This window comes from Stegostoma tigrinum, chromosome 37 (assembly GCF_030684315.1).
Source record: "Stegostoma tigrinum isolate sSteTig4 chromosome 37, sSteTig4.hap1, whole genome shotgun sequence".
NCBI lineage: Eukaryota > Metazoa > Chordata > Chondrichthyes > Orectolobiformes > Stegostomatidae > Stegostoma > Stegostoma tigrinum.
The window spans coordinates 20,866,277-20,880,514 of record NC_081390.1 but is presented as its reverse complement, the minus strand read 5'-3'; positions in this window follow the sequence as shown (position 1 = coordinate 20,880,514).

Sequence of the window (14,238 nt, the reverse complement as noted above, 5' to 3'; positions counted from 1 at the left end):
GGACCTGATGGGGAGGCTGCTAAGAAGATGCTTCCCTTTGTGGAGGAGAATAGAACTTGGGAACATGGTTTAAAAATAAAAGTGTCTCGCTTAAGTCAGAAATGAGCATTTTTTTCCTCTGAGGGTTATGGGTTTTTGGAATTCACTGCCATGGAGGTAGAGCCATTGGATATTTTTAGGGCTGAGGTAGATAGATTCTAGACTAACAAGGGAATGAAAAAGTTTTTTTTATCAGGTGTAGGAACAAAAAATGTAGGGTTGAGACCATAGCTGGGCCAGCCATGCACTTGCTGAATGCTGGAGCAAGGTCAAAGGGCTGAATGGCCAGCTCTTGCTGCTTTGTTTGTACGTGTGGCCATCTGTAGACTGACCCCTGAGTCAGCTGGTGGTGATGTTCAACTCTTGCTGCCTGTAGGCTCCCTTCATGACCTTGCCTGTCTCTCAGAGACCTTAAGAAGGACACAGACAGCCTGTTAATAAGCTGAAGGCCTATCATAAAATGTGACATCAGAGGGATTAAGTTATAAAGAGATAATCTGATTTGACTTGATACAAGTTCCTTTGCTTTTCACGATATAATTTTCCTCTTAATAAAGGGTTAGGGTTAGGCTCTTTAAAAGGGGTCACTTTTATCAGAGCATTTTCTAACTGAGTTGATGACATTGAAACAACCCTCTGTCAACTTAATGTATATGTTTATACTTTTGTGGGATGTGGGCGTCACAGCATTTGTTATGTTTAAATCTTTAAATGCTCATCGAGAAGGCAGTGGTGAACTGTCTTTTTGAATTGCTGCAGTCCATGATGTGAAGGTACTCTCACTGAGACGATGAGGAGGAAAAGGAAAATTTGGCTGTAGAAGGAGGCAACTTCAGCCTGGGTTAGTGAGCTCGACACTGAGCACACCATACCTGGATCAGGTCCTGCCCATGGAATTGGTGGCAAACAGCCTGGAGTCACACTTAAGAGTTAATGGGCAGTTTGCAAAGGACGTCACAGCGTTTTACGAAGCTGTAAATTAGAGAGGCCAGAGGCCATTTTTATCTGACCGTATCAAAGTTACATCCTGAACTCTTTGACTAATTTAACATGGCTAATCCTTACCTTCCCCCAGTGGATATTTAGTGATGGAATAACATTGGCACATGACCCATTTGGTAGTAGCTAAGCTCAATGTTCAGTGAACATATTTCAGACAGGACAGTAGAGTAGAGGGCATTATTGGGATTTGGTGTCTCTATACTCCAATGATTCAGCTAGAATCCTGTTGTGTAAGTAGTTATAAGAGTGCTCACATTTAAGGATTCTATGTTCTGTGTGTATACAATATTGTAACTCTGTTTGACAGATTGTCTGCTGTGACCCTAAAAGTTGCACACACAGTCTGTTTGCGTTTGTGTCTGTTTCATAACTTACAGTGTGTTTTACACCTTAAAGAAATAAAGTTATGAGCATGGTAGATTCTGCACCTCATCTCTGTTTGATATCCTGAAGATGGACACAACAACTATTTGAATTTATGTAGCACCTCCAACATAGCCAAAGTGAGAATGGGTTTCACAGGGATATAAAGGGGGAGGGGAAAACCAGCCAGAACAGAAGATATCAGGAAAGTGATCAAAAGCTTACCCAAAAGATTGGGGCATGAGAATCTTCTAGCAGAAGGGAGAAGCCAAGAGGATTAGGGAGAGAATTCCAAAGCTTGGGACCTGGGCTAGGTTGAAGGCATGGTGCCAATTTTGGATCAAGAGATGTAAGCTATACAGAAGACAGCTGGATGGCTCAGCAGTTAGCATTGCTGCATCACAGCACCAGGGACCTGGGTTCGATTCTACCCTCGGGCGACTGTCTGTGTGGAGTTTACACATTCTCCCTGTGTCTGTGCAGGTTTCCTCTGAGGTCTCTGGTTTCTTCCCACAGTCCAAAAATGTGCAGGGTAGGTGGATTAGCCATGTTAAATTAGTCAAAGAGTTCAGGGATGTGTAGGTCAAGTGTGTTAGCCATGGGAAAGGGTAGTGGGATAGGTCTGGGTGGGATGTTCTTCAGACGGTCAGTGTGGATCTATTGGGTTGAATGGCCTGTTTCCACACTGTATGGATTCTATAGTAAGAGGCCACACTTAGAGATGGGCATAATTCTTGGATGTGATGGGCAGATTTAGCCTTGGCTATGACAACTCACTATTCAACCAGTCTGCACACAGAGTCTGTGATAATGGGAACTGCAGATGCTGGAGAATCCAAGATAACAAAGTGTGAAGCTGGATAAACACATCAGGCCAAGCAGCATCTCAGGAGCACAAAAGCTGACTTTTTGGGCCTAGGCCCTTCAACAGTGATAAAGGGTCTAGGCCCAAAACGTCAGCTTTTGTGCTCCTGAGATGCTGCTTGGCCTGCTGTGTTCATCCAGCTTCATACTTTGTTATCTTGCACACAGAGTCTGTTTAGATTCACAAAGTAGTCACTTGGGTGAGTTATTAGAGAGATTATGTTATTACCTCAAGAAGAAGCAGGGAATAAAGGGAGCATGTGTAGCGAGAAGGGGCATGGCCCCTTGTAGTTGTAAGGTAAAGTAGAGCTAAGGAAGGGAAATAGAAGCAAGTTATCAGAGGACCAGAGGTAAGTCTTGATCTGACAACAATTTCTGACTCAATCTTCTTTGACTTTAGATTTCCTAAGTTCAATTACAGGCCTCACGGACCATTCTGGGTGCCTGGGTTTGCAAAAGAAGTGAACTCTGGAAAATTTGGAACATGGCTTAATGTCCCACCTCAAGTGGATGGGCACTTTTGTTCTCCTATAAATCTTACTGAAACATACAAGGTTCTTCACAAACTTGACAGGATAGATATAGAGAGACTGTTTCCCCTTGTGGGAGAGCCTAGGACCAGAGGACATCATCTCAGAATAAGTTGTAACCCGTTTAAGACAGAGATGAGAAAGGTTTTGAGTTCTGAAGAAGAGTTATATCAGATTTGAAACATTAACTCTGTTTCTCTCTCCACAGATGCTGCCAAACCTGCTGAGTTTCTCCAGCATTCTCTCTTTGTTTCAGATGTTCATTATCCACAGTATTCTACTTTTATCTGAGGAGGAATTTTGTGGGTCTCAATGGATGGTGAATCCTTACCTCAGAGGGCTGTCAAGACTGAGTCGTCAAGAATATTCAAGGCTGAGGTGGACAGATTTTTAATCAAGAGAATTAAGAGATATGGGGAAAAGGTAGGAACGTCAAGTTGAGGATTATCAGACCAGGCATGATTTCATCAAATTGCAGAGGAGACTAGATGGGCTGAATGGTCCAATTCTGCTCCTACATCTTGAGTCTTATAGTGAAAGCATCTCAATTTGATGGTATCAATCCAAGAGACAGATGCCAATCTGAAAGTGGAACGCTGCAATGGGAACCCATCTTGTGGGACAGTTCTAGAACAAAAGATCAAAGTTTTAGGATAAGGGACATCAGATTTAAAACAGAAATAAGGAAGATTACTTTTCTCAAAGAGTTGTGAATTCACTACCCTAGAGTACCATGGACTCCTAGCTGGTAAGTAAATTTTAGGAGGAGGTAGACAGACTTTTAATTAGTAACATATTGAAGAGTTATGGGGAGCAGGCAGGGAAGTAGAATTGAGACTGAGATGAGGTCATGTATGATAATATTAAATGGCAGTGTAGGTTTAAGGGACTGAATTGCCCTCTCTGACTCCTAGAACCATAGAATAATAGAATCCTTACAGATTGGAAGCAGGTCATTCATTCCACCAAATCCACACTAACCCTCTGAAGAGCATCCCACCCAGGTCCAGCCCGCTACCCTATCCTTGTAACATTGCATCTTTTATGGCTAATCCATCTAGCTTGAATTTCCCTGGATACTATGGGCAATCTAGCTACTAGTTACTGTGTTCTCATTACCATGACTTGTCGTCGGTGCAGTGTAACTGCAGCGCAACATCAGACTGGTTCTGCACATATCCAGTCAGTTGGATGCACAAGAAACAAGAGACAACTCTCAGCCACATTTTCACAACAGTCGACACTGGGTGATGAGAAGTGGAGTCCAAAGCGGACAATTTACAGACACTCATGAGCACAGAGCCCACCTCACTCCCATAGCCTTGCAGGAGTGAATTACGCTACAGTCAGCAATGAGCAGTGCACGCACTGTCTCTACTAGTGTGTGACTGAAAGGGATGCACAAGTTGTGACTTTGCTGGTATGATTGTGGAGAATATATAGGCACCACATGTGACCAAAACTGGGAGACAGTCACAATCACTAGACAGGGCTTGATGTTTGGTACGAAATTTATCCATGTGCTACTGTAGCAGGGAGATAATACACTGAATTTGCTTCATTCCATCACTTCTGGTAAAAGAACAGAAAGAAGGTTATAAGAAGGGATTAAACCAGTTGTCACAATTCCAAAGCTCAATTGATTAGTGAGAATGGTGACTTAATGGGCTCCATAAAACAGCTTTGAAGGTGAAAAAATATCTCCTGCCTGCCTATGTTTAATCTGTAACTGTCATCAATCTCCATCTCTGACTCAGGAATTGCAGTTAGTTGATGAGAGATGGATTGTTACTTTTGCCAAGAAGTATGATAGCTGATCCAATGATCAAGAGAACAAGCATTAATAAAAAAAAACTTTATAAAGCTATTCTGAATTGCAGTTTAATGGTGTCTCGGCAATCTTTGCACCATCAGCTATTTAATAATTTGTTCAGCTGTTTGAACCTAAACAGTAAACACAGAGTGATATATTGAGATTTTTTTGATGTGAAATCATCTGAGGTGGAGAGTAAAACTGTGTCAACAATAACTCAGAGTCCAGTGACCCTTCTTCAGAACAGAAGGGTCATGACTCAAAATGCTAATTCTGATTTCTCTCCACAGATGCTGCCAGACCTACTGAGTTTCTCCATCAATTTCTGTTTTTGTTTCAGACTCCCAGCATCCGCAGTTCATTGCTTTATTACATCAGCACTAATATTTACATTCAGTCAACTATTCATCACCTCCCCAGTGGAGTCTTGATTGAAGGATTCATCTGAAAGATAGCACCTCTGACAGTGCACCATTACGCCAGGGGATGTGCTTCCTAAATAAGGGTATGGTTGACTTGACTTGAATAGGGAGAAATTGGATGACCCTTTGAGTCTCATGACATTCCTTCTTGATCTTTGAAAGCTTCTGGCTGCTGCCATTAAACATAGTATCAGTTCCCCAGGTTAAATTTGACAGAAGATTGGACCCAGGAAGAGGCCATCCAGCCTGTTCTGCCATTCAATAAGAGCATGGCTGATGTGTGGCCCAGCTTTGTAAAGCTGCACATGAGCCAGTGCAGGACTCAGGCACATAATCTGGGCAGATACCTCAGTGATTACCTTTCTTCAGTGGTGGGAAGCATTTTGCATTGTGGCCAGAAGGTCAGTTTGAACACAACTCAATGCTGCTTTATTCACCTACATTGAGGAAAGCTCATGATTACATCTGACTGTGCTTCTGCCAGCATCTGTTGAAACCTCATTTGAATCACCAATTGCAGTGAAGCAGGAGGGCAAAGGATAGAAAAGGAAAGACAACTCAACATTGAACCACCATTATTGTTCTGGAAAGGGTCAAACTCTGAGTCAAGTTTCTACTTTTCTCTTGTCGCAATATTTAAGAGTCATTTAGACAGACACATGAACAGGCAGGGAATAGAGGGATATGGACCGTGTACAGGGAGATGGGATTAGTTTAGAATGCCATCATGGTTAACACAGAAATGGTGGGCTGAAGGGCCTGTTCCTGTGTTGACTATTCTATGCTCTTGTGTGTCATTTTGACTCAGTTCTATCACCCACACCGTTTGGGTGAGAGAGATAAGACTTCAAATATTTCTCCCTGGCAAAGGAAAATGCTACATTTCCTGCAAATGGCTGACATCCTGCTGCCAATTTGCACTCTCTTTACAGTTGTGCTTTTCTGTATCCAGCTCCCTTGTCCCAATGGCTGGGAACTAATGCGTAACCAACACTCTTTCAAAACTTCCAAGGAGTGAAGCTGTTTTATATATATTTTATGTATTATATACACATAAATAAAGCTGTTTATGTTCTCAGTTTGTAACAAAGCAATTTGATTTAGTTTATGAACAGCATTTCATGTCAAATTGAAGGAAAGCATCATTTTCCACTTCATTTCCAACGACAGTGTCAAACACTCCAATGTGAAGGAGAGCTTGTGTTTTATGCCGTGTACTCCAGCCTTCACGCTAATATGCCCTGACAGTGTTTTTATTTCTCTACATTGCATAGCAGCCTGAGTTCAGTGTTTCCACTTTCATCTTTGAGTCAGCAGATCAAGAGTTCATGATCCAGAGATTTTGAGCATATATTCAGGCTGACAGTTCAGTACAGTACTGAGCATGCGCTGCATTGTCAGCAGGTCTCCTCCACCAGAAAAAATGTTACCATCCATGTTATCAGGTGAATGTAAAGGATCAGTGGCACTATTTTGCAGAAGGACAGCAGTGTTGTAGCTGGTGTCATAGAGTTGTACAGCCTGGAAACAGATACTTTGGTCTAACTCGACCATGCCGACCAGATATCCTAAATTATTCTTGGCCCTTTCACCAGCACTTGGCCTATACCCCTCTAAATCCTTTCTATTCATGTACCCATCCAGTTGCCTTTTAAAAGTTGTAACTGTACCAGCCTCCACAACTTCCTCTGGCAGCTCATTCCATACATGCACCACCCTCTGTGTGAAAAAGTTGCCCCTTAGGGACCTTTTAAATCATTCCCTTCTCACCTTAAACCTATACCCTCTAGTTTTGGACTCCCCTACTCTGGGGAAAAGATCTTGATTATATGCCCTATCTATGCCCCTCACCCTCTGATGCTTCCAGGGAAAATAACCCCAGTCTAATCAGCCTCTCACTATAGCTCAAACCCTCCAAAACTGGCAGCATCTTTGTAAATCTTTTCTGCACTTTTTAAAGTTTAACGACACCTTTCCTAGAGCAAGGAGACCAGAACTGAATGCAAGATTCCAAATGTGGCCTAATCAATGTCTTATAAAGCCACAACATGGCATCCCAACTCCCATACTAAAAGCAGTGGCCAATAAAGGCAAGTGTACCAAACATTCTTTTCACTCCCATGTCCACCTGTTTCTCCAGCTTCATGCAGCCCAAGATCTCTTTGTTCGGCAACACTCCCCAGGGCCAGACCATTAGCTCTGCCACTCTTTAGCCCATTAGCACATCTGATCAAGGTCCTGTTGTACTCTGAGATAAGCTTTGTCACTGCACCTCCAATATTAGTGTCATCTGCAAACTTGCTAACCATTCCTACTATATTCATATCCAAATAATTTATTTCAATGACAAAAAGGAGTGAATCCAGCATTGATCATAGAGTCATAGAGTCGTACAGCAAGGGAACAGACCCTTCAGTCCATGCTGAACATAATCCCAAACTAAACTAGTCGCACCTGCCTGCTCCTGGTCCATATCGATCCAACCTTTCCTGTTCTTGTATCTATCCAAATGTCTTTTAAATGTTGTAATTGTACCCGTATCCACCTCTTCATCAGGAAGTTTATTCCACATGAGAACCACCCTCTGTATAAAAATAAAATTGTCCCTCCTGTCTTTTTTTAATCTCTCTCCCCTCACTTTTAAAATGAGCCGCCTAGTCTTGAAATCTCCCATCCTATGGAAAAGACAACCACCATTAACTCCATATACCTCTCATTACTTTATAAACTTCTCGCAGGTCAACTTGCAACCTTTTACGCTCCAATGTAAAAAGTCCCAGCCTCTCCAGCCTTGTTTTGGAACTCAAACCTTCCATACCTGGCAATATCCTGGTAAATCTCTTCTGAACCCTCCCCAGCTTGATAATATCCTCACTATAACTGGGCATTCGGAACTGGAAACATTATTCCAGTAGAGGCCTCACCAACGTCCTGTACAACTGCAACATGAATTTCCAACTCCTATACTCAAAAGGGCTGAGCGATGAAGGCAATTGTGCCAAATACCTTTTTAACCACCCTATCTATATGTGACACATATTTCAAAGAATTATGTACCCGCACCCTGAGGTCCCTCTGCTCTACAACACTACCCAAGGCTCTACCATTAATTGTACAAGTCCTACCCTCATTTGTTGTATCAAAATGCAATACTGCACATTTATCCAGGCTGAACTCCATCTGCCATTTTTCCGCCCATTGACCCATTTTGTCAAGATTCATTTGTAATGTTAGCAAACCTTCTTCACTATCTACAATTCCACCAATTTAGGTGCCATCCACATATGTACTAACCAGGCCTTCTATATTCTCATCCAGATCATTTATATAAATGACAAACAAAAGAGGACACAGAACCGATCCCTGTGGAACACTGCCGGTCACAGGCCCCCAGTCTGAAAAGTAACCCTCCTCTGCCACCCTCTGCCTTCTACCTACAAGCCTATTTTGTATCCAAATGGTTAGCTATCCCTGGATTCCATGTGGTCAAACCCCACGAACCAGTCTACCATGTGGAACCTTGTTGAATGCCTTCCTGAAGTCCACATAATGTTCACTGTTCCAACTTCATCAATCGCCTTTGTCACTTCTTCAAAAAACTCTCAGTCAGGTTACTGAGACACAATTTCCCATGAACAAAACCACAATGACTATTGCTCATCTGTCCATGCCTTTCAAAATGCATGTAAATCCTGTCCCTCAGGATTTCCTCCAACAACTTGCCCACCACTGATGTCAGCCTTACTGATCTACAGTTCCCTGACATTTCCTAACCACCTTTCTAAAATAGTGGCATCACATTAGCCAACATCCAGTCTTTGGCATCTCACCCATGACTATCGATGATCCAAATATCTCAGCAAGGTGCCCAGTAATCATTTCCCTAGCTTCTGACAGAGTTCTACATAGACCTGATCAGGTCCCAGGGATTTATCCACCTTACCATGTTTTAATACATCCAGCATCTCCTCCCCTATAATCATGGATACTTTTCAATATATAACTATTTCTCCAAGTTCTCTCACTTCTATATCCTCCTCCACAATAAATGCTGATGTGAAATGCTCATTTAGAATGAGCATCTCATTCATCTCCTGTGGTTCCACACATGGATGGCCTGGTTGTTCTTTAAGAGGTACTATTCTCTTCCTACTTACTCTTTTGCCCTTAATATATTTGTAGAAGCTCTTTGGATTTTGCTTAATGCAAAGCTATCTCAAGTCCCCGTTATGTCCTCCTGATTTCCCCCTTGAATATACACCTATTGCCTTTATACTCTTCTGGGGATTCACTTGATCCCAGCTGTCTATACCTGTCACATGCCTCCTTCTTTTTCTTGACCAGAGCCTCAATTTCTTCAGTCATCCAGCATTCTGTACATCTACCAGCCTTGCCTTTCACACTTACATGAACAAAACGCCTCTGGACTCTCATTATCTCAGTTTTGAAGGCCTCCCACTTTCTAACCATCTCTTTACATTCGGCTAGCCTCTCCCAATCAACTTTTGAAAGTTCTTGCCTAATACTATCAAGATTGGCCTTCCTCCAATTTAGAACTTTAACTTTTAGATCAGGTTTATCTCTTTCCATAACTATTTTAAGATCTAATAGAAATACGATCACTAGCCCCAAAAGTACTCCCCTACTGAAACCTCAGTCACTTGCCCTGCCTTATTTACCAATAGAAGGTTATGTTTTGCTCCTTCTCTAGTAGGCACATCCACATACTGAGTAAGTACATTTTTCTTGTACGCACTTAACAAATTCCTCTTCACCTAAACTTTTAACACTATGGTAGCCCAAGTCATTGTTTGGAAAGTTGACATCCCCCATCATTACAACCCCATCATTCTTACAGATATATGAGATCTCCTTACAAATTTGTTTCTCAATTTCCTGCTGACTGTTAGGGGAATCAATAGTACAATCACAACAGTGTGATCATCCTCTTCTTATTTCCTAGTTACACGCAAATAACTTCACTGGATGTACTCCTGGGAAGAGATCAGCCACAATCGTGTTGAATGGCAGAGTGTAGACTTGATGGGCTGAATGGCCTACTGCTGTTCTGGTTCTTACATCCAGGTGGACATTATCTCTGGACCATCAGCTCCACAAACATATTATCTGATCATTTATCTTGCTTCTCTTTGTGATGCCTTGCTGCATTAGCAGTTGTCTTTCATTGATTATAACACTGACTACACTTAAAGGAAAATGTGTAATTAGTCGGTAACGCATTTTGAGATGTTTGATGAAAGATGCTGCAAAATGCTTCACTGAAAACTGTGTGGAGTATGTGTGCATTTGTTTGTGGGTGTATGATAAAAGAGTGTGCACATGTGTTTGGGTGTATGAAGCATGTGTGCACATGTGTGGGTATTTGGAGCAGGTGCGCACATGTGTGTAGGTGTATGGAAAGGGGTGTGCATGTGTGTTTGAGTATGTGATGCATGTGAGCATGTGCTCGGGTTATGGAGCATGTGCGCACATGTATCTGAGTGTGTGGAGCATGTATGTATGTGTGTATGGGTGTATGGCACGTGCGCATGTGTGTGTTTGTGCGGAGCGTGTGTGCACATGTGTGTGTGTGTGTGTGTGTGTGTGTGTGTGTGTGTGTATGGTTCTCTATGTGCATATTGGTTTGTGTCTGTGTAGGTTTTTCTCACACTGAAAGGTGTTTCCATTCAAAGTCTTTTGATGTTCTAGTTTAGTAATTATTTGCAGCTGGTCATTTTTATCATACCTGAGTTTGGAGTAAGTAATGACAGCATCAAGTATGATAGACTGTAGCAATATGGGGGAACCTCAACACAATTTACATAATTTCCTTCAGCAGCCAAGATAATGTAACTATCAGCAACAACATGAAGTATGATTGAGGGGCAAGGTTAGATGATTTTCACAGTCTTAATATTTCATTACAATTTTTTGATGCTCCACTTGGCACAGTGATGTACATTTCTGTAAATCTGTCTTCCTACTTCCAGCCCAGAGCTGTCGCCCGATGCATCAAAGGTGAGATGACCCATCAGTTTCTGTATCCCTTTTGTACACTGGCCCTCCCCACTCCTCAACCAACCCTCTCCTTCCCAGGCCCCCTACTCCACACTGGCAGCGAAATATATCAAGACCATGCAGGATGAGACGGTTCGAGAGTTCAGGATTAGAGAAATGGAAACAGAGCAGGGAGCGACAAACGGGAAATTAACTTTTCTATCTGATGTGGCCTGAGCTCTGGCTTTCATCATTTACAATCTGTTTATTCCAGTGTGGCTGGTTCACCGCTCACCTGAGACACAGCTTAGACAGAATCTCTCGGCTTTTTTGGCTCGTTGTGTTGATGTGCAGGGTTCATCCATCAGCGGCTGATTGCCACTTTAGCAATTACGAAAGCACACTTACCCAGTTCCCTAGGAGTCTCACACCCAGTTCTCTGCAATGTTTGCAGGTGACAGTAAAGGAGAAAGAGAGAGAGGACAAGGTAGAGGAGAGAGAAAACCTGCATTTATGTGGCACATTTGGTTTTGTTTAGATGTCTTTACAGCCAATTAATTATCTTTTAACATACAATTATTATTGCAATGAAGATACAAAGGCAGAGACAGTAGGAACTGCAGATGCTGGAGCATCTGAAATAACAAGGTGTAGAGCTGGATGAACACAGCAGGCCAAGCAGCATCAGAGGAGCAGGAAGGCCGACGTTTCAGGCCTAGACCCTTGTCAGCTTTCCTGTTCCTCTGATGCTGCTTGGTCTGCTGTGTTCATCCAGCTCTACACCTAGATACAAAGGCAGTCAATTTTGCACAGCAAGCTGCCACAGGCAGTAATTTAACAAAGGCAACGTAAAAAGCATTGGTGAGTCAGAAGGATTTCATCAAGAATTGTTTCATAGTCTCCATTAGCAAGACTAGCTCTCAATTCAGAATTCATTCACTGAATATAAATTCTACTAGTTCCCATGGTGGGTTTAGAAACTTTGGCCCCCCTGAACGTTACAACTACACACATTACCTTCCCTAAAAAGATCAATATTTCAATCAGCAGCAGGGCAGTTCAGCTCTGTGTCCTCTTTTATAGTTGAACTAACATTATAAAAATAGGTCATTATCACTTTGCTATTTGTGAGGGCTTGCTATTTGTAAATTGGCTGCTGCACTTCCTAAAATGTTTTGGGATGCTCTTTTAAATGCAAGTTTATTTTCAAAAATATTTTCTGCTTAATATTCTCATCACTGGGGATTATTGGCCAGAGGAGAGTCATCGCCTTGTAATTGCATCCCACGCTATGATTGGGATGATAAATGATGGTTGAATCAATTGTGAAAAAAAATTGAGGCTATAAAATTGGCTGTGGTGTAATTCAGGTTCCTTTTGGAGTATAGCTAGTGTAACGTGGCAGTCCATTTCCTGGTTAGACAATCCATTTGTTGACGTTGTTCCACTGTAACACTGTGTTTGTGAAACTTGAGTTGTTGTTTAGTGTTTACACAGAGTGGATTGGTAGAGCAATAAGCATGCCTAGTTAATTTTATCAGGAGGAGCAGTGCATTAACAGAAACAGCCTTATTAATCTGAAAAGGAGAGTGATGTAACATGGTGCATCTAACTGTGAGGATATGACTGGTGCAATGTTACGCTAGACTAATGAACAGTCAAGGAAGGCCAGTGTGGTACAAATTTGAAGATCAGTTGGCCAGATGGTGAGTGATGCCAACAGCCTGGGTTCAATTTCTGTGCCAGCTGAGTCCAAAGTCAGGTGGCACCAGGGCATAGTCCAGCAGGAAATCACAAGCTTTCACAGCACTGCTCCTTCATCAGGTGAAGTCCGCGCTCCGAAAGCTTGTGATTTCAAATAAACCTGTTGGACTATACCCTGGTGTTGTGTGACTTCTGACTGGGGCCACGCCAGTCTGCACCTCCACATCATGCACGAGGAAGTTATTTTCTCAAACTTTCTCCTCAGCTGAGGTATGGCTATCCTCAGTTTAAGGTTAAACTACCACCAGTCATCCCTGTCTATAGAGACAGCAGCCAGTGATCTGGTAGGGCCTTTTACAGAGAATAGTTACAAGAATCTTTCAAAGCCTAGCAGGACCTCTAGCCCAGTGCTTGCCAAACATTTTTTCAGTATGCACACAGTGTTTGCATATCAAGTGGTGAGAAGTTTTAGGGGGGTGTTTGATCTGTCAAGTAGGTGCGGTGGACCCTGCCACAGAGCGGGGAGCGTCTTTGCAGTAGGAATCAGGTCTCAAAGCACCACTGATGGGGCCATGGGTCAGCAATTATTGCCCAGGACCTCATGGCCCCACAATTTCATCTTGAGATCCACAGTTTGGGAAGCTTGCCTCTGGGTGCCTCTACACAGCCATTCTTAGCCAAATTCTCCAAAACATGTGAGAGGCAGGATGCAAATGTGTTTCCTAGCTGTGGCTTTCAGAATTGTGAAAGAGAGGCATCAGATGTGATGGAATGCGTGCTCAACCAGTTTGGTTTCACTGTTTAATGTTTAAAATATTCATAGAATACTGGGGCCAAATTGTGTGTCTGAAAATAACGTCCTTTCATCTCAGCTATCTGATGTGAGTCAGGATTGATGGCTAGAATAAATATCCCTGCTCGATAATTAATGCCATGCAATGATCTTGAGCAGTCCCATCCCATCTCTCTGTAGGGTGTGAGAGGGTAAGGATGGGTGTGCGGGGAAGAGTGGGAGCAGAACGGGGAGTTGCACATGGGTATACTGCACCTGTACTGATGCTAATATAGTGGAGATGCCACAGAAGTTGAACATTGATAATATGTGTCTATGGAGTCCTGCTAGATGGGGGATTGGTTAGCTCTTTTGGCTGGACAGCTCATTTGCAATGCACTGTGATACCAGTGCAGTGGGTTCATTTCCTGTACTGGCTGAGGTTGCGATCAAGAGCTTTCCTTTTCAATCTGTCTCCTGTCCTGAAGTGGCTCTCAGGTTAAACCACCACCAGTTGTCTCTCTCTCTCTAATGGAAGAGCAGCCCAATGGGCTGGTAAAATGATGGAGACTTCAAGAGTTTTCCATACCAGACATGCAGAAAAATTCACTTGGTACAAGGCAACATAGGCATTGGGATTTGTCTTCCTACTTTCCTGAAATGGAATGAATATTATGGTTCTGGGTGAGTTCTTGATGCCCGGCAAAGGCATGGCTGAGGCCTGGTGCAGAT